The following is a 25,335-nucleotide window of genomic DNA, read 5'->3' on the forward strand; positions in this document are numbered from 1 at the left end:
CCGTAGTGGTTGCAGCAGTCTGCATTCCCACCAGCAGTGTACTAGGGTTCCCTTTTCTCCACATCCTCGCTAGTTCAAGTTGTTTGTTGATTTGTTGATGATAGCCATTCTGACAGGTGTGAGGTGATACCTCATTGTAGATTTAATTTCCATCTCTCTGAAGATTAGTGACGTTGACCATTTTCTCATATGTCTCTTGGCCATCTGTATGTCCTCTTTGGAGAAGTGTCTATTCAGGTCCTTTGCCCATTCTTAAATGGGATTGTTTGTTTTCCTGGTGTGAGTTGTATGAGTTCTTCATACACTTTGGAAATTAGACCCTTATCAGATACATCGTTGGCAAATATGTTTTCCCAGACCGTGGGGTTTCTTTGTACTTTGCAGCTGGTTTTTCTTTGCTCTGCAGAAGGTTTTTAGTTTGCTGTAGTCTCGTATGTTTAGTTTTTCTTTTGTTTCTCTTGCCCTAGGAGATGTATCAGTGAAAATTCCACTACGTGGGATGTCTGTGATTTTACTGCTTATGTTTTCTTCCAGGATTTTTATGGTTTCGTGACTTACATTTCAGTCTTTTATCCATTTTGAGTTTATTTTTGTGTATGGTGAAAGTTGGTGGTCTAGTTTCATTTTTTTGTATGTTACTGTCTAATTTTCCCAGCACCACTTATTGAAGAGACTGTCTTTACTCCAGTGTGTGCTCTGGCCTCCTTTGTCAAATATTAACTGATCATAATGGCTTGAGTCTATTTCTGGGAACTCTGTTCTGTTCCATTGATCTATATGTCTGTTGTACCAATACCAGGCCGCTTTGATTACAATGGCTTTCTAGTACAATTTGATGTCCAGCAACGTGATCACTTGCACTCTGTTCTTTTTTCTCAAGATGGGGGTCTTTTTTGGTTCCATATAAATTTTTGAAATGTTTGTTCTAGATCTGTGAAATATGTTGTTGGTATTTTAATAGGAATTACATTGAATTTATAAATTTTTGAGTAGTATGGACATTTTAATGATACTAATTCTTCCAATCCATGAACATGGTATATTCTTCCACTTGTTTATATCTTCCTCTATTTCTTTTTTCAGTGTCCTGTAGTTTACCAAGTACAGGTCTTCTACACCCTTGGTTAAGTTTATTCTTAGGTATCTTATTTTTTTAGTTGCAATAGTAAATGGTATTGTTTCTTTAGTTTCTCTATCTGAAAGTTCATTGATGGTGTATAAAGAATGCCATTGAGTTCTGGATGTTGATTTTTGTATCCAGCTACCTTGCCAAATTCGTTTATCAAATCTAGTAGTACTTTGATGGAGTCTTTAGGGTTTTCTATGTACAATATCATGCCATCTGCAAACAATGACAGTTTTACTTCCTCCTTTCCAATTTGGATACCTTTTATGTTTTCTTCCTGTCTGATGGCTATGGCAAGGACTTCCAGTACTTTGTTGAATAAGAATGGTGAAAATGGACATCCCTGTAGTGTTCATGTTTTTAATGGAAATGATTTTAGTTTTTGGCCATTGAGTATGATGTTGGTTGTAGGTCTGTTATATATGGCCTTTATTATGTTGAGGTATGATCCCTCTAATTCCACTTTGCTGAGTTTTTATCAGAAATGGGTGCTGGATTTTGTCAAATGCTTTTTCTGCGTCTATTGATATGATCATATGATATTTGTCCTTCATTTTTTTTATGTGATGTATCACATATTTTGATTTGTGGATGTTGTACCAGCCTTGCATCGCCAGAATAAATTCCACTTGGTCAAGATGTATGATCGTTTTTATGTATTGCTGAATCCAGTGTGCTAGTATTTTAGTGAAGATTTTAGCATCTTTGTTCATCAGGGATATTGGCCTGTAATTTTCTTTTTTGTTGTTTCTTTATCTGGTTTTGGGATTAGGATGATGCTGGCCTCATAAAAAGAGTTTGGAAGTTTTACATTCTCTTGAATTTTCTGGAATAGTTAGAATAGAATAGGTGTTAATTCTTCTTTGAATGTTTGGTAAAATTTGCCTGTAAATCCATCTGTTCCAGGACTTTTGTTTGCTGGGAATTTTTTGATTACTGCTTCAATTTCATTAGTTGTTATCGGCCTATTCAGGTTTTCTGCCTCTTCTTGATTCAGATTTGGAAGGTTGTATGCTTCTAGGAATTTGTCCATTTCCCCTATGTTGTCCAATTTGTTGGCATACAGTTGCTCATAATATTTTCTTACAATCCTTTGTATTTCTGTTGGGTCAGTTGTTATATCGCCTCTTTCATTTCTGATTTTATTTATTTGGGTCCTCTCTCTTTGTTTCTTAGTGAGTCTGGCTAAAGGTGCATCAGTATTATTCACCTTTTCAAAGAACCAGCTCTTGGTTTCATTGATTTTTTTGTATTGTTTCTTTAGTCTCTGTGTCATTAATTTCTGCTCTGATTTTTATTATGTCCTTCCTTCTACTTCCTCTGGGCTTTTCTTGCTGTTCTTGGTCTAGTTCTTTTAGTTGTTGTGTTAGATGGTTCATTAGATCTTTTTCCTGTTTCTTGAGATAGGCCTGTAATGATATGAATTTTCCTCTTAAAACTGCTTTCTCCGTGTCCCATAGGTTTTAGGTTGTTGTCTGTTCATTTTTGTTACTTTCCATGAAGTGTTTGATTTCTTCCTTGATCTCACTGGTAACCCATTCATTGTTTAATAACATGCTATTTAATCTCCATGTGTTTGAACATTTTTGGGTTTTTTATAGTGGTTGATTTCTAGTTTCATGGCATTGTGATCCGAGAAGATGCTTGATATGATTTCAATCTTCTTATATTTGTAGAGACTTGCCTTGTGCCCTAACATGTGGTGCATTTTTGAGAATGTTCCATGTGCACTTGAGAAGAATGTGTATTCTGCTGCTTTGGGGTGAAATGTTCTATAAATGTCAATTAAATCCTTTAGGTCTAGTGATTCATTTCAGGTCTGTGTTTCCCTGTTGATTTTTTGTCTTGATGATCTGTCCAATGCTGACAGTGGGGTGTTAAAGTCCCCCACTATGATCGTGTTGCTGTCAATCTCCCCTTTGAAGTCCCCCAAGAGATTTTTTTATATATTTAGGTGCTCCTGTATTGGGTGCATAAATGTTCACAAGGGTTATTTCTTTCTGTTGGATTGATCCTTTTAGTAATATGTAGTGACCATCTTTGTCCCTTGTTATGGTCTTTATTTTGAAGTCTGTTTTGTCAGAAATAAGAATTGCTACTCCAGCTTTCTTTTCCTTTCCATTTGCATGGAATATTTTACTCCACCCCTTCATTTTTAGCCTGTGTGAGCCTTTTGCTCTCAGGTAGGTCTCTTGTAGACAGCATATATTTGAGTCCTGTTTTCTTATCCATTCAGCTATCCTTTGTCTTTTGATTGGCCCATTCCGTTTACATTTAAGGTTACTATTGATATCCATTTATTTAATGCCATTTTTCCCCTTTATGCTGATGTACCTTTCTCTCAACATTCCTTCTTTTTCTTAAAGCAGTCCTTTTAGCATTTCTTGCAATACTGGTTTGGTGGTACTGAACTCTTTTATCCTTTTTTTTTGTCTGGGAAGCTTTTTATTTCACCTTCAAATTTAAATGATAGCCTTGCTGGATAAAGCAATCTTGGTTGCATGTTCTTGCTTTTCATTACTTGGAGAACTTCATGCCACTCCCTTCTGGCCTGAAGAGTCTCTGTTGAGAAATTCGCTGTCAGCCTTATGGGGGTTCCCTTGTAGTTCACTGCTTGTCTCTCTTTTGCAGCCCTTAATATTTTCTCTTTGTCCTTGCCGTTTGCCATTTCAATTATGATGTGTCTCGGAGTGGGTTTCTTTGAGTCTCTCTTGTTTGGAACCCTCTGTGCTTCCTCAACTTCTGTGGCTTTCTCCTTCGCCAGCCTAGGGAAGTTTTCTATAATTATTTCTTCCACCAAGTTCTCTATCCCTTGCTCTTTTTCCTCCCCCTCTGGCACTGTTATAATGTGCAAATATTGTTTTGCTACATGTTGTCCCAAAGTTCCCTTAGACTGTCCTCATGCTTTTTAAGTGTTTTTTCTTTTTGCTGCTCTGATTGTGTGATTTTCTCTACTTTGTCTTCTAAGTCACTTATTCTATCCTCTGCTTCATTGAGCCTGCTTTTAATTCCTTCCAGTGCATTCTTGATATCAGATACAGCATTCTTTATCTCTGTCTGAGTTTTATTTATGATATGTATCTCTTTTTTCATGTTTTCACTGAGGTTCTCCATCTTATCATCTATAGTCTTCTTACGTTCCTTGAACATCTTCATCATCAATACTCTGACCTCTGTTTCTGATAACTTGCTCAACTCCATCTCATCAACATCTTTTTCTGGCGATGTTTCCTTTTCTTTAATTTGGGGGTTGTTTCTTTGTCTCCCCATTTTGGTAGGTCTTAGTGCTTATATCTATATATTAGATATATTTGCTGTGTCCCAGTCTTGTGGGGTGGGATTTTGTCTTGTGGGTCCAGTGGAGCCCAGAGGTGTATATTGTTGTTAATACTGGTGAAAATTTAGAAGATAATAATAAACTAAAATGTAAAAAATAGAGAAGCTATTGGGAGATAACAGAAGCAGAGAAAAGATTCTGAAAGAAGGGCCAGCACAAAATTAAGGGAGAGAATAGGAATAGGATAATATTTGAAAATGAGAAAGCAAAAATACAATAAAGAGAATAAGAGAAACTAACAATCGGACAGGAAAACAGAAGGGGAAAGAATGACAGAATGAACGAAAAGTAGAAAAAGAAAGAAGAAAAAAGTTATGCCAATGGATTGAGAGGAGAGAGAGAGATAAGCCCAGGCAGGCAGGGATCTGGTAAGAGATTTGGGGGAAACCATAGAGGAAAGCAATAAACTTGGTTATAATGATAAAGTCCTAGTCGTTAAGCAAGGATATCAAGAAAGTATTGATAGTAGAAGCAAGGATAAAACAAAACAAAGGAAATAACGAAAACGAAACCAAAAACAAGCTAAGCAAGACAAAATTCTTTTATAAAAAAAAAAAATTTGTTAAAAAAATGTTTAAAAAAAAATTAAAAAAGAAAAAAAGATTTTTATAAAATTTAAAAAAGAAGAAAAAACAAATTTTCTCCCCTTTCTCTTCTTCCTAAGGAAAAAAGATAGAAAATAAACAAACCCACAAAGAAAAAACAAAAAAAATCCCAAAACAAAAACACAAAACCAAACAAAACAAAAAAACAGCAGAGAAGAAGGTAGTCAATCAGGTGCGTTTCTTCTGGGCAACTCATTTTGTCTGAGGGTCACTGTTTTTTGTGATTCTAGTTCTCCTGGGAGGTACTTGTGTATCACCCAATGTGAGGAGCCGTCCAGGTTTGGCTTTGGTGTCCTTAGGTAGATGGTTGATCTGAGACTCTCCATGGGCCACCTCCTCTTGTCAGCTATTTTGCAACCTTGTAGTTGCCTGGTCTTGCTCCAGAGTCTTCTGTAGAGTCTTTAGGGTACAGGGTGGCTAGTGTAGCCCAGGGTATCACTCCCCTTAGAGGTGTTGCTGTCAGGCGCTCACTCTGTGGGAGTTAGTCTCTGCTCCACCACCAGCTCCTCAGTCCCTACCCTGTCCTCTGATTCTAGCTCCCCAGGCTCTGTCGTGCTGCAGCTTCAGATTAATTTCAGCCTGTTGCCTTTTCTGTAGGGGCCTTTTTGTCAGCCTGGGCTCAGTGGGTTCGATTAAGAACACATTCTGGTGAGCCCTTTGCCTGCCCAGACCCCAGCAGGGTTTTCAGCATTTCCTCCAGTTCCCAAACAACAGTCTCTGAGAGTCTTATTCTTGTAAAGTCCTCCTAGGAGCTGCTCTCCCTTCCCCCTCAGGACTGTGCCCTGCAGGTGTGTCTGGGGCTTCAGTGAGTGAGACATGCCCCTTTCGTGTTGGGGGCGGTGCTCCTGGCTGCAGGAGAGGCCGGCCAGCTCCACCCCTCCCCACTCAGCTCTGGTTGGCTGGTCGCACCAGGCCCACCCCTCAGACTGTCTACTGTGCAGACCCCAATGACAGCCTCCGCTGGTCTGTCGGTGCAGTGCACGCAGGGGAGGTGGGAACCAGTTCCGAAATCAAACTCACAAAAGCACAAAGCAACACCCAGGCAGAGAGTCTGCCCAGCAAGGTCCCTCTGCCTTTGCTCCAAGGCACCCAGCGGGAAGGGACCCAAAGTCAGCTCCATGCAGCTCTCCACACCGCTGGTCTGAGCAAAGCTGGGGCGGCTTCACTGCCACCATGGGAACCCTCAGGGCTGGTCACAGATCCCAGCCTCTTGGCACCCGGGAGCTCAGGGCGGGAGGACATCCTCAGGGCTGGTTGCAGAGCTCAGCCTCCCAGCACAGGGAGCTCAGGGTGGGAGGGCTCCTCCTCTCTCCCACACCACGCAGATTCAGGGCTTTCTGGGGCTCAACACAATGCCCCACAGGGAGGCAGAGGGTCCCCGTGTGCCGGTGCTCAGCACAGTCTTCTGGTCCCTCACCACCTGGGTGCCACAGGCCTTGGGACAGCCTTCCTTATGGTTGGCACCCCGAGCACCAGACGCCCCGTTGCAGCCTCCCTTAGAGGCTTTGTTTCCTAGGAAGGCGCCGTCTCCTCCCGGACTCAGCGCTCCCCTGGGTCCCTCTGCCCTATGCACAGGGTGCTCCTTCCCCTCTCTGCTCTGGGTGTGGGATCCCCACTTTTGGATGCCGTCCCGGGGCTTTGCAGCCTCCAAGCCTTCAGGCTCAGAGCCCAGCACAAGCTTCAGGGCGGACTCCTCCTTCCTATAGCCCCCCTCTCTTACCGGACTCCGTGATGTTTCTTTGGTGCTCCTCACTCACACTTTGTCCACTCAGGTGTGTTTCTCTGTTTTTTTTCAAGCTGGTTATGTAGGATTTTAGGAGAAAATCAAGTCTGTGGCTGGAGCGGGGGCGCTGCTGCTTCTCACAGGGCCGCCATCTTCCTCTGACTGTCATATGTATCTTGTACATATTTGGTTAGAGCTATACTTCAGTATTTTATTTTCATGGGTTCTAACATAAATGACATTGTGATTTTTAAAAATATATGTTTTTATTGATTTTAGAGAGGAAGAGGGAGGGAGAGAGAGAAACATCCATGAGGAAGAGAAACACCTCCTGCATGCCCCCCTCTACCAGGGACTGAAGCCTCTACCTGGGCATATGCCCTGAGAATCAACCTGGCAACATTTTGGTGCATGGGATGATGCTCAACCAACAGAGCCATACCGCCCAGGGTGACGTTGTGTTTTTTATTAATTAATTTTGCCCTGCTGGTGTGGCTCAGTGGTTGAGCATTGACTTATGACCCAGGAGATCTAGGTTTGATTCCCGTTTGGGGCACATGCCTGGGTTCCAGGCTCGATACCTAGTAGGGGACATGTAGGAGGCAGCCAATCAGTGACTCTTTCACATTGATGTTTCTATCCCTCTCTCTCCCTTCCTCTCTCTGAAATCAATAAAGACATATTAAAAAAAGATTAATTAATTTTTAAAATCCCCACCTGAGGATATGCTCTTCATTGATGAGAGAGAGAAAGAGAAAGAGAGAAAGAGAGGGGAGGGAGGAGAAAGCAAAGCTTCTATGAGAGAGTGAAACATTGATTGGCTGCCCCTCCCAACTGGGGTTCAAACCCACAACCTGGGTCTACACCATGACTGGGAATTGAACCTGCAACCCTTCAGTGCACGGGACAAAAATACAACCAACTAAGCTACACTGGCCAGCACGTGACATTATGTTCTTAAGTTAAAATTTTACTTGTTCATTGCTGATATATAGGAAATTGGTTGATGTTTATATATTTACCTTGTATTCTGCAACCTTATTATGATCACTTATTAGTTCCAGGAGTTTTTTGTTTACTTTTGGTTTTCTATAATGAAAGATCATGTCAACTGTAAACAAGGACACTCTTAGTTCTTCCTTTCTAATCAGTATGTCCTTATTTCCTCTTCTTATTGCATTAGTCAGAACTTCTAATATGTTGAAAAGGAGTGTTGAGAGGGGACTTTTTTGTCTTTTTCCTTATCATATGGAAAAGCTTCTAATTTCTCACCATTAAGTGTGATGATAGCTGTAGGATTTCTGAAGATTAGGAAGTTCCTGTCAGTTCCTTGCCTGAGAGTTTTTATCATGAACGAATGTTGGATTTTGTCAAGTGCTTTTTCTACATCTATTAATATGATCATGTGAATTGTTTTTTAGCCTGTTTATGACATGGATTACATTAATTGATTTTCAAATGTTGAAGTAGTCTTGCATACCTGGGATAAATCTCACTTGGTTATGGTATATAATTCTTTTATATTTTGTTGGATTGTATTTGCTAATATCTTATTGTAGATTTTGAATCTATGTTCATGAGGGATATTCATCTGTAGTTTTCTTGTAAAGTCTTTGCCTGGTTTTGGTATTAGGGTAATGCTGGCCTTTTTAGAATGAATTAGGAAGTAATTACCTCTGCTTCTATCTTATGAAGAGATATTTTAAAATCCTCACCAGAGAGAGGGAGAGAGAGAGATCAAAGCGAGAGAGAAACATCAATCAACTGCCTCCAGTACGAACTCCAATCTGGGACTGAGCCCTCAACCTAGGCATGTGCCCTGACCAGGAATTGAACCTGCAGCCTTTTCATGTACAGGAAAATGCTCCAACCAACCAAGCCACCCAGCCAGGGCTTATGCAAAATTTTAGATTTTTGAGAATTGGTATAATTTCTTTCATAAATGTTTGATAGAATTTATTACTGAACCCATTGGGTGCTCTATTCATTTTTCCTTTCTATTCATTTTCCCTACCTCATTTATTTTTCCTTTCATTTCCAGGCTCTATAATCTCAACTGACTAATTTTTAAGTTTCATGATTCTTCTCCCAGCTCAAATCTGCTGTTGACCATCTTTACTGAACTTTTCATTTCTGTCATTGTATTCTTCAACTAAGAATTTCTATCTTGTATTTTTAAATAATTTTTTCTGCCTGGCCGGCATGGCTCAAAGGTTGAACATCAACCTATGATCCAGGAGATTGAGGTTTGATTCTCGGTCAGGGCACATGCCCAGGTTGCAGGCTCGATCCACAGTAGGGGGCATGCAGGAGGCAGCCGATCAATGATTCTCTCTCATCATTGATGTTTCTCTCTCTCTTTCCCTTCCTCTCTCTGAAATCAATAAAATCATATAAAAAAAAGTTAATTTTTTCTCTTTATAGATATTCATTTGGTAAGACATTGTTTTCAAACTTTAGTTATTTTAACATGGTATTCTTTAGTTCTTTGAAAATATTGTATTAACTAATCTGAAGTGTTTCTCTACTGAGGCTAACATCTGGGTCTTTTCAGTGTCAGTTTCTACTGATTGCTTTTTTCCCTGTGTGTGGACCATACTTTTTTGTTTCATTTTGTGTTTGGTATTTTTTTGTTAAAAACTAAACATTTTAGATAATACAGTGTGGCAACAGTGAAAATCAGAAATCAGAGTTCATTGTTGGGGTTTGTTGCTGTTGTTTTTGTTGTTGCTCTTTGTTTAGTGACTCCCTGGACTAATTCTACAAAGTCTGTATTCCCTGTAGTGTGTGACCACTGAAGTTTCTATTCAGTTAGCTTCATGTCAATTAATGATTGGTCAGAGATTTCTTTACTGCCATGACCAATAAGACTTGCAGTCTTTGCTGAATAGCTTTGTGTCTATTGGGGCACACCTTCAAAGCTCAGGCAGCTTATGACACTTTTAGCCTCCAGTTCTTCCTTCCACAGCACCTCAAAGTCAGCCATATCTAAGAAATTGGGGCCCTTTCAGGTTTTACCTGGATATAAAAATGGTCTTCTAGATTATTTTGAATATGTCAGACTTTTTAAAAGTCTCCTATGGACATCTCATTCTCCAGGTCTGTCTTTTAAGTTTTTGGCCAGGCTCTTTTTTGTCCCAGCTGGTATTGTGGCCTTAGGCTACTGCAATATTGTCACTGATTGTTTCCCCCGAATGCCCTGAGGATAGGAGTTTGATAACAGGTCAAATAATAACATCCTTCAAGTGAGGCTTTTCCACAGAGCTGCAAGATAGGTCAAATAATGAAAATGCTCTTGGGATGGGATTTTTCAGGATTTCCAGTCCTAGCCCAAGCCCTCCGGTGGTTGCAAGGTCTCTGGTTTTCAAAATACCACAGAGTTCTGAAGAAGAAGTGGGAATAGGACAAATGAAAAACATCTTTTTTTTATTGTTGACATTATTACAGATGTCCCCCATTTTACCCCCACGTTGCCCACCTCCACCTAGTCCCCAGTGGCCCTCCCTGTCACCTTCACCACACTATTGTCTGTGTCCATGGGCTATGCATATATGCTCTTTGGCTAATCTCTTCACCTTGCTTTATCCAGTCCTCTCCACTCACCTCCCCTCTGACAGCTGTAAGTCTGTTCCAGGTATTCATGCCTCTGATTCTATTTTGTTCGTCAGTTTATTTTGTTCATTAGATTCCACACTTAAGTGAGATCATATGGTATTTTTCTTTCTATGGCTTATTTTCCTTAGCTAATAATCTCCAGGTCCAGCCATGCTTCTGCAAAGGGTAAGATTTCTTTTTTTTATGGCTGCATAGTATTCCATTGTGTAAATGTACCATAGCTTTTTTATCCAGTCATCTATTGATGGGCACTTGGGCTGTTTCCAAATCTTGGCTATTGTAAACAATGCTGCTATGAACATAGGGGTTCATATATATTTTCTGATTGGCATTTAGGGATTCTTGATATATTCCCTGGAGTGGGATCACTGGGTCTAAAAGCAGCTCCATTGTTAATTTTTCCCCCAAAATATTACAGATGTCCCTTTTTCTCCCCATTGACCCATTCCACCCCTCCACACTCCCATCCCCAACCACACCACTGTCTTTGTCCTTTGGTTATGCATATATGAATATAAGTTCTTTGGTTAATCTCTCCCCACCCACTCACCCGCCCCACTACTTCCCTCTAATATTTGTCAGTCTGATCTATGCTTCCATGTCATTGAATCTATTCTGTCCATCAGTAAGTTCTTTAGATTCCACATAAGTGAGGTCATGTGATGTTTGTTTTTCTCTGAATGACTTATTTTGCTTAGCATAATATTCTAAAGGTCCATCCATACTGTCACAAAGGGCACAAGATCCTTCTTTACAGTTGCAGAATATTCCATGGTATAAATGTCCCACAGCTTTTTAATCCACTCATCTACTGATGGGTACTTGGCCTGTTTCCAGATTTTAGCTATTATAAATTGCGCTGCTGTGTACATAAGGGTGCATATATTCTTTCTGATTAGTGTTTCAGGATTCTTAGGATATATTCATAGAAGTGGGATCACTGGGTCAAAAGGCAGTTAATTTTCAGTTTTTTGAGGAACCTCCACACTGTTTTCCATAGTGGCTGCACCAGTCTGCATTCCCACAAGCAGGGTACCAGGGTGCCCCTTTCCCCACATCCTTGGCAGCACATGTCATTTGTTGATTTGTTGAGGGTAGCCATTCTGACAGGTGTGAAGTGATACCTCAATGTGGTTTTAATCTGCATCTCTGATGATTAGTGACATTGAGCATTTTTTCATATGTCTCTTGGCCACCTGTATGTCTTCTTTGGAGAAGTGTCTATTCAGATTCTTTGCCCATTTTTTAATTGGATTGTTTGCCTTCCTCTTGTTGAGTGGTATGAGTTCTTTGTACACTTTGGAAATTAGCGGCTTATCAAATACATCCCTGGCAAATACTTTCTCCCAGACTGTGGGGTTTCTCTGTATTTTGAGGCTGCTTTCTTTTGCTGTGCAGAAGCTTTTTAGTTTGATGTAGTTCCATTTGTTTACTTTTTCTTTTGTTTTCTCTTGCCCTAGGTGATGTACCAGTAAAAATTTCACACCATGATATGTCTGTGACTTTACTGCCTATGATTTCTTCCAGGATTTTTATGGTTTCACGACTTATATTTAAGTCCTTTATCCATTTTGAGTTTATTTTTGTGTATTGTGGAAGTAGGTGGTCTAGTTTCATTTTTTTTGTATGTAGCTGTCCAATTTTCCCAGCACCATTTATTGAAGACACTCTTTACTCCATTGTATGTTCTAGGCTCCTTTGTCAAATATTAACTGACCATAATGGCTTGGGTCTATTTTTGGGGTCTCTGTTCTGTTCCATTGATTTATATGTCTGGTGTTGTACCAATACCAGGCTGTTTTGATTACAGTGGCTTTGTAGTACAGTTTGATTTCTGGTAAAGTGATCCCTCCCATGCTTTTCTTCCTTCTCAAGATGGCTACAGCTATTCTGGGTCTTTTTTGGCTCCATATAAATTTTTCGAATATTTGTTCTAGCTCTGTGAAATATGCTGTTGGTATTTTAATAGCAATTGCATTGAATCTATAAATTTCTTTGGATAGTATGGACATTTTAATATTAATTCTTCCAATCCATGAGCATGATATATTATTCCACTTTGTTTATATCTTCCTCTATTTCATTTTTTCAGTGTTCTGTGGTTTTCTGAGTATAGGTCTTTTATGTTCTTGGTTGTTTATTCCAAGGCATCTTATTTTTTTAATTGCAATGGTAAATGGTATTGTGTTTTTAGTTTCTCCCTCTTAAAGCTCATTGTTGTTGTATAAGAATGCTATTGATTTCCGGATCCAGCTACCTTGCCAAATCCCTTTATCAAATCTAGTAGTACTTTGATGGAATCTTTAGGGTTTTCTATGTACAATATCATGTCATCTGCAAATAATGACAGTTTTACTTCCTTCTTTCCAGTTTGGATAGCTTTTAAGTTTTCTTCCTGTCTGATGGCTGTGGCAAGGACTTCCAATATGATGTTGAATAAGAGTGGTGAAAGCAGACATCCCTCTGTTGTTTATGTTTTTAAGGGAAATGGTTTTAGTTTTTGACCATTGAGTATAATGTTGGCTGTAGGGTTGTCGTATATGGCCTTTATTATGTTGAGGTATGATCCCTCTAATCCAACTTTGCTGAGAGTTTTTGTCAAAAATAAATGCTGGATTTTGTCAAATGCTTTTTCTGCATCTGTTGATATGATCATAAGATTTTTGTCCTTCATTTTGTTTATGTGATGTATCACGTTTATTAATTTGTGAATTATACCAGCCTTGCATTTCTGGAATAAATTCCACTTGGTTGTGGTGTATGATTTTTTTAATATATTGCTGGATCTGGTTTGCTGGTATTTTGTTGAGGATATTGGCATCTATGTTCCTCAGGGATATTAGCCTGTTATTTTCTTTCTTTGTAGTGCCTTTATCTGGTTTTGGGATTAGGATGATGCTGGCCTCATAAAACGAATTTGGGAGTTTTCCCTACTCTTGAATTTTATGTAATAGTTTGAGAATAGCCGTTATTTCTTATTTGAATGTTTGGTAAAACTACCTGTAAATCCATTTTGTCCAGGACTTTGGTTTGCTGAGAGTTTTGGATTACTGCTTTAATTTCATTAGTTGTTTTCGGCCTATTCAGGTTTTCTGCCTCTTTCTGATTCTGCTTTGGAAGATTGTATGCTTCTAGGTATTTGTCCATTTCCCCCATGTTGTCCAATTTGTTGGCAAATAGTTGCTCATAGTGTTTTCTTACAATCCTTTGTATTTCTGTTGGGTTAGTAGTTATATCACCTCTTTCATTATTGATTTTATTTACTTAGGTCCTCTCTCTTTGCTTCTTTGTGAGTCTGGCTAAAGGTGCATCAATCTTATCTTTTCAAAGAACTAGCTATTGGTTTCTTTGATTTCTTTTTTTTTTTTTTTTAAGTCTCTATGTCATTAATTTCTGCTTTGATCTTTATTTTTTCCTTCATTCTACTTCCTTGGAGGTTTTCTTGCTGTTTTCTTTCTAGTTCTTTTAGTTGTTGTGTTAGATGGTTTTTAGATCTTTTTCTCATTTCTTGAGGTACGCCTGCACTGCTGTGACCTTTCAGGACTACTTTCGCTGTGTCCCATAGATTTTGGGTTGTTGTCTGTTCATTTTTGTTTTTTTCTAAGAAGTTATTGATTTCTTCCCTGATCTCATTGGTAACCTATTCACTGCTTAATAACATGCTATTTAGCCTCTATATGTTTGAATATTTTTGAGTTGTTTTATTGCGGTTGATTTCTAGTTTCATGGTATCGTGATTTGAAAAGATGTTTGATGTGATTTCAGTCTTCTTGAGCTTGTAGAGACTTGACTTCTGCCCTATTATATAGTCTATTTTTGAGACTGTTCCATGTGCCCTTGAGAAGAATGTGTATTCTGCTGCTTTGGGATAAAATGTTTTGTAAATGTCAGTTAAATCTGTTAGATCTAGAGTGTCATTTAAGATCTATGTTTCCTGTTGATTTTTATGTCTTGATGATCTGTCCAGTGATGACAGTGGGGTGTTAAAATTCCCCACTATGACTATGTTGCTGTCGATTGCCCCATTAAAGTTCACCAAGAAATTTTTTATATATTTAGGTGCTCCTATATTGGATACATATATATTTATAAGGATTATTTCCTCCTACTGGGTTGATCCCTTTAGTATTATGTAGTGACCTTTTTTGTCTCTTGTTATGATCTTTATTTTGAAGTCTTTTTTGTCAGAAATAAGAATTGTTACTCCAGCTTTATTTTGTTTCCATTTGCATGAAATATTTTTTTCCATCCTTTCACTTTCAGCCTGTGTGAATCTTTTGCTCTCAAGTGGGTCTCTTGAAAACAGAATATATTTGGGTCTTTTATTCTTATCCATTCAGCTACTATATGTCTTTTGAATGGAGTATTTATTCTGTTTACATTTAAGTAAACAGAATACATACTTATTTAATGCCTTTTTCCCCATTTATTCTAATGTACCTTTCTCTCAATATTTCTTCTTTTTCTTAAAGCAGTCCTTTTGGCATTTCTTGCAGTGCTGGTTTGGTTGTACTGAACTCCTTTAGCCTTCATTTGTCTGGGAAGTTCTTTATTTCACCTTCAATTTTAAATGATAGCCTTGCTTGATAAAGCAGTCTTGATTGCAGGTTCTTACTTTTCTTAATTTGAGAACCTCAACCACTCCCTTCTGGCCTGAAGAGTTTCTGTTGAGAAATTTGCTGTCAGAATTATGGGGGGTTCCCTTGTAGGTCACTGCTTGTCTCTCTCTTGCACCCCTTCATATTCTCTGTTTGTCTTTAACATTTGCCATTTTAATTATGATGTGTCTTGCACTGGGTCTCTTTGGGTCCCTCTTTTTTGGAACCCTCTGTGCTTCCTGAACTTCTGTGGCTTTCTCCTTCACCAGCCTAGGGAAGTTTTCTATCATTATTTTCTCCATCTTGTTGTCATCTCTTGCTCTCTTTCCTCCTCCTCTGGTACTCCTCTGATGCAAATGTTTCTCTTCATTTTGTCCCAAAACTCCCTTAGACTGTCTCATGCTTTTAAAGTGTTTTTTCTCTTTTCTGCTCTGATTGTTTTTTTCTACCTTATCTTCTGTCACTTATTCTATCCTGTTTCATTGAGCCTGCTTTTAATTCCTTCCAGCATATTCTTGATATCAGGTATAGTCTTCTTTATTTCTGCCTGATTCTTATTTATGATATTTATCTCTTTTTTTCATGTTTTCACTATGTTCCTTGACCTTTCCATTAAGTGTCTTCGTGTTCTCATTAATTTCCTTGAGCATCTTTATAATCATTACTCTGAATTCCATCTCATCAAGGTCTTTTCCTGGCGAATTTCCCTTTTCTTTAGTTAGGGGATTGTTTCTTTGTCTCCCCATTTTGATGACTCTTAGTGTCCCCATTTTGTATCTATATATTAGATATTTTTGCTGTCTTCCAGTCTTGTGGGTGGGATTTTGTAGTGTATGACAGTGGAGCCCAGAGGTGTGTTTTCCTGCACTTCTGAGCTCTTTGCTCTAGGTGTGTCCCTTTTGTGGGTGTCCCTTTTGTGGGTTCTTTCAGCTCTCCTGTAGTCATTGGGTCTAGATCATTGTTGACCAGTTCTTGGGAGGATTCTCCTCTCAGCTTGGCTAACTGTGTGTCTCAGCCTCAACCACATTATGTGAGCTGTGGTATGGGTGTTGGCAAGGCAAGCCAATACACAACCAAACTGTGAGGAAACAAGCAGTATCTTTAAAAATATCCTGATAACCACAATGAAAACATCCCAAGGAAAACAAAATAGAATTGGGAGAGTGAAGTGAGAACACAAATGCTAAAGCAAAAAAAAAAAAAGAAAAGAAAAAAATAGTAAAGGAAATTATTACCAATAGTAACAAAAAATAAATAATAAGAGTAGACTAAAATAAAAAGTAAAAATAGAGAAGCTACTGGGAGAGAAAAGGTGCAGAGAAAAGATTTTGAAAGAAGGGTGAGCAAAAAATGAAGGGTAGAGAATAGGAATAGGGAAATACTTGAAAATGAAAAGATAAAAATACAATAAAGAGACAAACAGAAACTAACAATCAAAAAGGAAGGCAGAAGGGAGAAAAATAAAAGAGAAAAAAAATGTTATGGCAATGGAACGAGAAGAGAGAGATAAAGCAGGGGCAAGGAGAGAGTCCAATAAGAGATAGGGGGGAAACAATAGAGAAAAGCAGTAAACTTATTGGTTATAATGATAATGTCTTAGCAATTAAGTAGTGAATATCAAGAAAATCTTGTTAATAGAACAAAAGACAAAACAAAACAAAGCAAAAGAAACAACAAGCAAAGCAAAACAAATTAAAAAAATTAATTAAAAAATTTAAAAGGAAAATTTTTTTTTTCTTTTCTCTCTTTTTCCTAAGGGGGAAAAAGAAGTCAGTTAGGTGAGTTTCATCTGGGCAGCTTATCATGTCTGCTGCTCACTGTTTTGTATGCTGATTTTAGTTCTCCTAGGAGGTACTTGTGTATCAACCAATGTCAGGAGCTTTGTAGGTTTGTCTCTGGTGTCCTTAGGTAGTTGGCAGATCTGAGGCTCTCTGTGGACCACCTCCATTTGTCAGCTGTTTTGCCTCCCCCTTGTGGTTACCTGGTCTTACTTTAGCATCTTCTGAAGAGCCTGTAGGGTGCAAGATGGCTAGTGTAGCTCTGGCTATTGCTCCCCTTACTTAGAGGTTTTGCTGTCAAGCACTTACTGTGGGGAAGGTAATCTCTGCTTCAAAGCCCACCCCTCAGTCTCTACCCTTTCTTCCAATTCTAGTTCCCCATACAATGGCCTGCTGCAGTTTCAGATTGACTTCAGTCTGTTGCTTTTTCTATATGGGCAGTTTCAGCAGCCTGGTCTCAGCGGGTTCGATTAAAAAACATTCCATTGAGCCCTTTGCCTGCCCAGCCCCAGCAGGGGTTTTCAGCTTTTCCTCCAGTTCCCCAAAAATAGTCCCTTAGAGTCTTATTCTTGTAATGTCCTCCGGTGAACCATTCTCCCTCCCCCCTCAGTACCGTTCCCTGCAGGGGATATCTGGAGCTTCAGTGAGCTGAACCAGCCCCTTTCCTGTTGGAGTTGTTGCTCCTGGGCTTCAGGAGAGGTAGGTGTGCTCTGCCCCTTCTTTCCCAGGTCTTGTTGGCTGATTGCTCTAATTTCAGACTCTCCACAATGCAGACAAATCCCAGCTTTTGCTGCTCTGTTTCCCCAATGCAAGCCAGGAAGGTGACGCCCATTAAGCAGTCAAAAACTCAAACATGCATAAAGCAACACACAAGCAGAGAATCAACCCTGCAAGGTCCCACCCTCCCTGAGCCTAGTCACCAAGCAGGAGGGGTCACAAAGTCACCCTCCTACATCTCCCCTGCACAGCTGATCCTAGTAAAGCTGGGGCAGCTCCTTTAGATCTCTCCCTGCACCCCTCAGGGTGAGTCCAAAATCCCAGATTTGCCCCTCCAGGAGCTCAGGTGGCTGGAGAACCTATCTGCCCCATAGCCAGCTCTAGTCCACCTCTGGCAGCGGGAGGGCTCCCTTCCCCTTCCCAGTGCCACACAGATCAAATGGTTTCTGAGGTTTGCACAATGCCTTACAGGAAGGTAGAGGATCCCTGTATGTGGCTGCTCAGTGCAGCCCTCTGGCCCCTTTCTATTTGGGAGCCACACACTGTGGAACAGCCTTTCCTGTGGTCAGCACCTTGTGTGAAAGTTGCCTGTTGCAGCCACTGTTAGAAGCTTTGTCTCACTAGGAAGGCGCAGTCCTCTCTTCGCAGGCACACTGTTCCCCTGGGTTCCCCTGTCCTCTGAGCGGGTCTCTCCTTCCCTTCTCCTCTGCTTGGGGATTGGGATCCCAGCTTTTGGATGCCACTCCATGCTCCCAATGGGAGGGAGCTTTGCATCTTCTAAGCCTCAGGGGCTCAGAGCCCAGCACAAGCTTCAGGGGGAACACTCCCTTTCTATGCCCCCCTCTCTTAGCAGACTCTATGATGTTTCTTCAGTACTCCCTACTTGAAATATGTCCACTCAGGTATATTTCTGTGGTTTTTCTAAACTGGTTTTGCAGTATTTTAGCAGTAAATCGAGTTTGTGGCTGGGAGCAGGGGCACTCTGCTGCTTCTCACAGTGCCACCATCTTTCCCCTCCCCCCTCCATTTTTAATTTTTTGAGGAAACTCCATAGTGTTTTCCATAATGGCTGAAGCATTCTGCATTCTCAAAACGGTGCACTAGGGTGCCCTTTCCCCCACATTTTCACCAGCACTTATTGTTTGTTGATTTATTGATGCTAGCCACCTGGCAGGTGTGAGGTGACATCTCATTGTAGTTTTAACTTGCATCTTTCTAGTGATTAGTTACATTGAGCAATTTTTCAAATGTCTCTTGGCCATCTGTATGTTCTATTTGGAGAAGTGTCTATTCAGGTCCTTTGCCTATTTTTTAAATTGTATTGTTTTTCTTCCTGGTGTTGAGTTGTACGAGTTCTTTGTATACTTTGGAAGTTAACTCCTTATGAGATGCATCATTCATAAATATTTTCTCCCATACAGGGGGTTCCCTTTTAGTTTTGTTGGTGGTTTCTTTTGCAATGCAGAAGTTTTTTAGTTTGACATAGTCCTATTTGGTTATTTTTTTCCTTGTTTCCCTTGCCCTAGGAGATATATTGGCAAAAATATTGCCATGAGAGATGTCTGAGGTTTTACTAACTATTGTTTCTTTTAGGATTTTTATCGTTTTGCAACTTACATTTAATTCTTTTACCCATTTTGAGTTTATCTTGTGTATGGTGTAATTTGGTGGTCTAGTTTAATTTTTTGCATGTACTTGTCAAATTTTCCCAACATCATTTATTGAATTTATTCCATTGTATGCTCTTGCCTCCTTTGTCAAATATTAACTAACCATAAGGGCGAGGGTTGGTTTTTGGGCTCCCTGTTCTGTTCCATTGTCTATGTGCTTGTCCTTAAGCCAGTACCAGGCTGTTTTGATTACAATGACTTTGTAGTATAGTTTGAAATCCAATATTGTGATCCTTCAAACTTTGTTCTTCTTTCTCAAGATTGCTGAGTCTATTCAGGGCCTTTTTTGGTTCCATATAAATTTTTGGAATATTTGTTTAGATATGTGACATATGCCGTTGATATATAAATAAGAATTGCATAGAACCTGTAGATTGCTTTGGGTAGCATGGTTATTTTAATTATGTTAATTCTTCTAATCCATGAACAGGGTATATGCCTCCAATTGTTTGTTTCTTCCTCAGTTTCTTTATTCAGTGTCATATAGTTTTCTGAGTGCAGGTGTTTTACCTCCTTGGTAAATTATATTCCTAGGTACCTTATTATTATTTTTTGTTGCAGTAGTAATTAGGATTGCTTCCTTAGTTTCTTGTTCTGATAGTTCATTATTGGTGTATAAAAATGCCACCAATTTCTGGATATTTATTTTTTATCTGACGCTTTGCTGAATTTATTTAATAGATCTAGTATATTTTTTGGTGGAGTCTTTAGGGTTTTCTATGTACAGTATCATATAATCTACAGATGCTGACAGTTTTACTTCCTTCTTTCCAATTTGGATGCTTTTTATTTCTCCTTTTTGTCTGATCTCTGTGGCTGGGACTTCCCATACTTTGTTGAATAAGAGTGGTGAAAGTGGACATTCCTGTATTTTTCTTGATCTTAAGGGAGATACTTTTAGTTTTTTCTCTTTGAGTATGATGTTGACTGTAGATTCGTCATATGTGACCTTTATTATTTTGAGGTATGATCCCTCTCTCTCCACTTTGCTGAGAGTTTTTAACATAACTGGGTGCTGGATTTTATTAAATGCTTTTCTGCATCTATTGACATGTGATTTTTAATCTTCATTTTGTTTATGTGATGATTCACATTTATTGATTTGTGAATATTGTACCAACTTTGCATCCCCAGTATAAATCCCATTTGGTCGTGGTGTATGACCTTTATAATGTATTGCTTGAATCTTATTTGCTAATATTTTGTTGAGCATTTTAGCATCTATATTCATCATGGATATTGGCCTATAATTTTCTTTGTTTGTAGTGTCTTAATGTGGTTTTAGAATTAGGATAATACTGGCCTTGTAAAAAGCTTGAAAGTCTTCCCTCCTCTTGAATTTCTTGGAATAAGTGGAGGTGGATAGGTGTTAGTACTTCTCTTAATTTTTGGCAAAATTCACCAGTGAAGTCAGTTGGTCCATGACTTTTGTTTGCTGAGAGTCTTTTGATTACTGCTTCAATTTCATTAGTTGTTATCTGTCTATTCAGATTTTTTGATTCTTCCTGACTCAGTTTTGGAAAATTGTATGTTTTTAGGAATTTGTCCATTTCTCCCAGGTTGTCCAATTTGTTGGCATATAGTTGTTCACAGGACTTTGTTACCATCCTTTGTATTTTTGTGATGTCAGTTGTTACTTCTCCTCATTCCTTTCTGATTTTATTTATTTGGGGCCTCTCTCTTTGTTTTTTGATGAGTATGGTTAAAGATTCATCAATCTTATTTATTTTTTCAAAGAACCAGCTCTTGTTTTCATTTGTCTTTTGTATTTTTTTTTTAGTTTCTATGTCATTTTTTTCTGCTCTGATCTTTATTATTTTCTTTCTTCTATTTCTGGACTTGTTTGTTGTTTTTCTATTCTTTTAGGTGTAGGGTTAGATTATTTATTTGGTATATTTCTTGTTCCCTGAGATAAGCCTGTAATGCTAAGAATTTTCCTCTCAGGATTGCTTTCACTGTGTCCCATAGATTTTAGGTTGTGTGTTCTTTTTCATTTGTTTCCAGGTAATTTTTTATCTCTTCCTTAATCTTGTTGGTAACCCATTAATTCTTTAATAACATGCTATTTAGCTTCCATATGTTTGAATGTTTTTGAGTTTTTTAAATTGTAGTGGATTTCTAGTTTCATGCCATTGTGATCCAAGACGATGATTTCACTCTTTTGGAATTGAAGACTTTGGTGGTAATGTAGCCTATTACCTATTTTTGCCTGGGATGCTCTTTATTTTGCCTTCAACTTTAAATGATAGCTTTGCTGGATAGAGTAGTCTTGACTGCATGTCCTTCCTTTTCATTACTTTGAATATTTCATTCCAATCCCTTATGGCCTGAGTGTTTCTGTTGAGAAATCATCTTACAGCCTAATGGGAACTCTCTTGTAGGTAACTGTCTCTCTCTTGCTACCTTTGAGGTTCTCTCTTTGTCTTTAATCTTTTCCGTTTTAATTCTGATGTGTCTCTGTATGGGTCGGTTTGGGTTCATGTTGTTTGGGACTCTGTGCTTCATGAACTAGTGTGAGTTTTTTCTTAATCAGCTAGGGACTTTTTCAGCCATTACTTCTTCAAACAGATACTCTATCCCTTGCTCACTTTCTCCTCCCTCTTGTTTCCTGTACTGTGGATGTTGTTATTTTTTATCTTGTCCATAGTATCCTTTAAACTATATTCATTATCTTTAATTAATTTTTCTTTTTGCTGCTCTGATTGGGTGATTTTTCTACCTTGTCTTCCAAATTGCTGATTCAGCCCTGTGCTTTTTCCAACTCACTTTTTATTCCTCTAGTGTATTCTTGATTGTGTTCTTCATTTACCACTGGTTATTTTTCATCGTTTTTATGTCCTTTTTCATGTTGTTGTAGTTGTCACTAAATTTCTCGAGCATCCTTATAACCATTACTTTGAACTCTATTTATGACAAATTCCTTGCCTCCATTTCATTTAACTCTTATTCTGGAGATTCTTCCTGTTCTTTCATTTGGGGCCTGTTTGTGTTTTTTTTTTGTCTCTCCATTTTGGCTGTCTTTTTGTATTTGTCTCTATGTATTAGACAGAACTGCTATGACTCCCAGTCTTTGTGGGTTCACCTTATGTAGTAGGTGTCCTGTGATTCCCAGTTGTGCAGTCTCCTTGATCTCCTGAGCTGGGTGATCTAGGAATGTCCCTTGTGTGGATTAAGTTGGCCCTACTGTTGTAATTGGGTCTCGGTTGCTGTTGGCCTGTTCAAGGGTAGGATATACTCTCAGGCTGCTGAAGTGAGGCTGAACCCTGACCACAGCATGCAAGCTTCTATACACGTGCTGCAAAACAAAGAAAATAGAAAATTAAAAAAACCAACTACCACCACCACAAGAAAAAGGAATAAGAAATGAAAAAAGAAAAAAAAAATATGTGAAGAATTAAGGAAAAGAACAGAAAAGAATATGAAAATAAAAAAAGGAAAAATAATAAAGAGTAAAAGAAAAATGCAAAGAAAACAATAAGAAAAGATAGAAAAAGTAGAAAAAGTAAAAGGAGAAGAAAATTATATAAAAGAAAAAAGAAAAGTAAAGAGACATAAAAGAATGATAAAGAAACGAATAAACAAAAAAAATTGGAGTTCGCCTCAGCAGAATTTAGTGCCTGCTGCACTCTCCCTTTAGATATGCTGTTTGTGGAGCTTGCTGGATCCTGCTTGAATGTTGTTTGAAGCTGGCCAATAGGTATTTTGGTTCTGCACCTTTTGGGAGGAACTTTGGTGTAAACCAATGTCAAACTCTTATCTATGCTTGGCCCTTGGCAACCTGTTTGAAGCTACAAATGATTCACAGTTTGTGGCTGCTGCTGCTGGACTTTGCTGTGCATGAGAAGGACCAAGCTGCCCTTTGAGGCCAGCTTTTTTCAGCACAGGGCCCAGGGGTGCATCAGCAAGCATCTCAAGGTACTCTGGGATCTGCCTCCAACTACCTTCATCTGCTGTCTCACTGTTAGTTTTAGTTACTGAAAGAGCTCAGCCACTGGAAGTGCCTCTGGCAGAATCAGGAGGATGAGGCGGTACATTTCCTATGAGGGGGAGGTGCCATTTAGACTTCAGGGAAGATGGTGGGTGTGATCCCTCACCCCAGAGCCACACATCCTAGTCTGTCCCAGATTTTTCCTTGACCTTGACAAGGCAGAACCCCTAGTGGTCAGGTGGATGGAGCCTCCAAAGCCCATCCATAGAAACATATTGGGCCTTCCCTGAGGGGGAAGTGCCAGTCTGGTTCACGGGGAAGTTGGGGGAATGGCCCCACTCCAAAGCCAGTCACTGACCCTTCCTGAGTCTGCCCAGATTTCTGAGCCCTGGCAAATTCCTCTGATTCCTCAGCAGGGCTTAAGATCCACAGGGGTGAGAGGGATTCCTGGGGATGGGATAATAGCTTTTTCCCAGGCTGATGTCTCTCAGAGGAGATTGCTCCACCCAAGAAAGATGGCTGCTGCAGTATTGCAAGATGACTCAGTACAGGGATCCTGGTGGCTGTGCCCCATATGTCTCCCCAAAGCCACAAACCCAGGATTCTTCTCAGGTGACTCTGGTGCACTGCCCTCCCTCTATTGGAGCCCACGGTGAGTCACTGTGGACAAAATTTTGCATATTGGCCCTTTAAGAGGGTGCCTTTATCTCTAGCTGGCTCCACCACTCCTTGGCAGAGAGAAACCTTACCACTTTTCACAGCCAGATGGTATGTGGGCACCTGTTCCTGGCTCTGGTGCTCTCATCTGGGGAGCCTGTTCTGGGGTTTAGTCTTCACACCCTCAGAGAAAATCTCCTGAAGCTGAGCTATCCCTCCATAACCTCGGGCACCACCCAGGGGTGTGGGCCAGCCCCCTTTGCATTTCTGCCCTTCCTACCAGTCTCTTGGTGTTTTCTTCTGCCAATCCTTGGTCAAAAGTTTCCTCTTTAGAGAGTCTTTAGTTGGTAATTCAGGGTGATTGTTCCCCAATTAAGTTGTCTTTCTGGTTTGGATCTGGGAGGAGTAAGAGCACCATCCAAATACTCCACCACCATCTTGAAAAGAGATGAAAAAACCTCTTCTTACTTAGATGCTGTAGTTTTTATTGCATAAACATTTTTAAGATTTTTGTAAACTTTTGGTTAATTTCCAGAGTTGTGAAAAAATTTATTTTGACAATTTTTATCAGCATTTTCATTGCTTTTATGGGGGAGTAGATTTACAGAGACCCTCACTGTACTATTCCAGTTTTATTCTCACCTTCCTTTTGTTTGTATATTTTGGAGAAATTTTCTTATTCTTCTTTGAATTATGATTATATAAATACTTGTCCTCCACTAGAATATAGGTATTTTTAGGACAGAAACTTCCTCTGGCATGTGCAATGCCTTGCACATAGCAGGTGTTAAATCAATTACTGGTTGGACAAATATCCCTGTATTTCTTAGGTATGGTCAGATGAGGCAAAATGCCTTCTCATGGCAAGGTTCTGCCTTTATGTCCAGTGTTGGCTCAATAGCAGGCAGCCTTCTGTAAGTAATTTTCCGGAGACAGCATCAGTGCAACCCTACTGTATGTCTTTAAGTTTTGGGATTATTATCTTAGAATATGGATGGATTAATCCATTCAACTAATATATAATAGTTACCTATTATGTGCAAGGTATTGTATTGGTGCTGTAGATAAGGTAATAAGAGTAATAGAGTCTTTGCCTCCATGGAGTTTATAGTTTAGAAGAGAGACAGGCCAAAACAAAAATAAAACAACAACAACAACAAAAACCCCAAACATTAAGTACAAATTGTGATAAGTATCATGAAGGAAATAAAATGATGTTGAGATAGCAGATATGAATATTTAGTACACTTACAATAATGACCTTTTCTTGCAAAGTTTTTGTATTTTGGCAGATATATGTCCTTTTGTAAGATAGTCCTCGGTGTGTTTTCATTTCTTTGTCTTCCTAAGTTTCTTTCTTAGGAGAACTGTACATAACCATTTTAGCTTTATGTCTACTTATATAACACATATAGAATTCACTGCTTCAGTCTTGCCTCCTCTTAGCGAGCATCATCTATCACTGCAATGGTCCTTTCTCTTGTTTTCCTAGACACTATTGGGGAAGACCTGGGTCAGATATGAGTACTGGGAAACTGCTCAATTTTTAGGAGAGTGAATAAAGAAAATACAGAGAATAAA

The 25,335-nt window shown here is 39.2% G+C and overlaps 1 protein-coding gene across 3 annotated transcripts in view; it reads left to right on the forward strand.

Annotated features, from left to right (window-relative positions):
* USP18 (ubiquitin specific peptidase 18) overlaps nucleotides 1–25,335 on the forward strand; it is a 56,023-nt gene that overhangs the window by 21,360 nt on the left and 9,328 nt on the right. The window lies entirely within an intron of this gene.

Source organism: Miniopterus natalensis, chromosome 2 (genome assembly GCF_054644295.1).
Source record: "Miniopterus natalensis isolate mMinNat1 chromosome 2, mMinNat1.hap1, whole genome shotgun sequence".
Classification (NCBI taxonomy): domain Eukaryota; kingdom Metazoa; phylum Chordata; class Mammalia; order Chiroptera; family Miniopteridae; genus Miniopterus; species Miniopterus natalensis.